General features: G+C 39.1%; 1 pseudogene across 1 annotated transcript; it reads left to right on the top strand.

Moving 5' to 3' along the window:
* Positions 1 to 626: 626 nt before the first annotated feature.
* On the top strand, positions 627 to 1,310 carry LOC113222399 (annotated as a pseudogene). Its single transcript, XR_003308382.1, has one exon. The product of XR_003308382.1 is annotated as a replication protein A 14 kDa subunit pseudogene (transcript).
* The last annotated feature ends 1,003 nt before the right edge of the window (positions 1,311 to 2,313 follow it).

Genomic DNA, 2,313 nt, shown 5'->3' with positions numbered 1-2,313 from the left:
AATCCTGGCCAGAACAATCAGACAAGAGAAAGAAATAAAAGTCCAGGCATGGTGGCTCATGCCTGTGATCCCATTCATTGAGATTACACACACCACTTTTACAGCACTTTGGGAGGCCAAGGTGAGTGGATCACCTGGGGTCAGGAGTTCAAGATCAGCCTAGCCAACATGGCAAAATCCCATCTATACTAAAAATACAAAAATTAGCCAGGGAGGGTGGCACATGCCTGTAATCCCAGCTACTTGGAAAGCTGAGGCAGGAGAATTGCTTGAACCTAGGAGGTGGAGGTTGCAGTGAGTCGAGATGGTGCCACTGCATTCCAGTTTGAGTGACAGAGAAAGACTCTGTCTCAAGGAAAAAAGAAAAAAAGAAAAAAAAAAAAAGACATCTAAATAGGAAGAGAGGAAGTCAAACTATCCCTGATGGCTGACGACATGATTCTATATCTAGAAAACCCCATATTCCAGGCTCTAAAGCTCCTTGATCTGATAAACAACTTTAGCAAAGTTTGAGGATAGAAAATCAATGTGCGAAAACACTAGCACTCCCATATACCAACAGCATCCAAACTGAGAGTCAAATCAGAAATGTGAAATCAAGTTGTAGAGAAAAAGGAACGCGAGTAGTCCGTGGGTTTCCCGCCAGCTGCAGTCTTGGGCCATAATCATGGTGGACACGATGGAGTTACCGAGGTCGTGCATCAACGCTGGCATGCTAGCTCAGTTCATCGACAAGCCTGTCTGCTTCGTAGGGAGGCTGGAAAAGATTCATCCCACTGGAAAAATGTTTATTCTTTCAGATGGAGAAGGAAAAAATGGAACCATCGAGTTGATGGAACCCCTTGATGAAGAAATCTCTGGAATTATGGAAGTTGTTGGAAAAGTAACCGCCAAGGCCACCATCTTGTGTACATCTTATGTCCAATTTAAAGAAGATAACCATCCTTTTGATCTTGGACTTTACAATGAAGCTGTGAAAATTATCCATGAGTTCCCTCAGTTTTATCCTTTAGGGATTGTGCAAAATGATTGATGGTGATGGATTTTCATATAATTGCAAATGAGCTATATTAAAGACTATTAAAGGAAGCCCCTCTTGTTTGAGGGAGAGATTTCTGTGCTTTCTCATATTTAATTTACTCTTTTTAAGATATTCCAACCTAGAGTTTTTGATGGAACTGATGTATTGACAGTTCTCACCTAAGTCCTTTTATAAAGAATTGCTACTCCAATATATGGTCAGATTAGATGCAAGAATAAAGCAATTGTCTGAGTTTAGGTTTCTATTTTATTAATAAAAACTAAAATGGTAAAAAAAAAAAAAAGAAAAAGAAAAAGGAACGCATTTATAAACTGCTAGTGGGACTGTTCAGCCATTGTGGAAAATGGTATAGTAATTTCTCCAAAAAATTGAAGCAGAACTACCATTTGATCCAGCAATCACATTATTGGGTGTATATCCAAAACAATATAAATTGCTCTACCATAAAGACATGCATGTGTATGTTCATTGCAGCACTATTTGCAATAGCAAAGACATGGAAGCAACCTAAATGCCCATCAATGATAGACTGAATAAGGAAAATGTGGTACATATATACCATGGAATACTACACAGACATAAGAAAGAATGAGATCTTGTCCTTTTCGGCAACGTAAATGGAGCTAGAGGCCATTAGCCTAAGCAATCTAACTCAGAAACAGAATACCAAATACCAGTTGTTCTCACTTATAGGCAGGAGCTAAGCAATGAGAACACATGTACACAAAGAAGGGAATGATGGACACCGAGGCCTACTTGAGGATAGAGGGTGGAAGGAGAGAGAGTATCAGAAAAAATATCTATCTGGTACTGTACTTATTACCTGGGTGACTAAATAATCTGTACACCAAATCCCTGTGGCATGCAGTTTACCTATGTAACAAACTTGTTGATGTATCCGTGAACTTAAAAGTTATTTTAAAAAAGAATACAGGTGACCTATAAAACTTCAAAATCTTAAAGATACATTAATAAAATAAGCATTGAACTATATACCCTGAACACAGAAAATATAGCTTCCTTTCTTTTTAAATTTTATTTTATTTTACTTTAAGTTCCAGGATACATTTGCAGAAGGTGCAGGATTGTTACATAGGTATACATGTGCCATGGTGGTTTGGTGCACCTATTGATGCATCCTCTAAGTTCCCTCCCCTTGATCCCCCACTCCCCAACAGGCCCTGGTGTGTGTCTTTCCCCTCCCTGTGTCCATGTGCTCTTATTGTTCAACTCCCACTTATGAGTGAGAACATGCGGTGTTTGGTTTTCTG

This window comes from Piliocolobus tephrosceles, chromosome 12 (assembly GCF_002776525.5).
Source record: "Piliocolobus tephrosceles isolate RC106 chromosome 12, ASM277652v3, whole genome shotgun sequence".
Classification (NCBI taxonomy): Eukaryota; Metazoa; Chordata; class Mammalia; order Primates; family Cercopithecidae; genus Piliocolobus; species Piliocolobus tephrosceles.
Note: the sequence above shows the minus strand (reverse complement) of the source record. Positions and strands in the feature narration are given on the sequence as shown.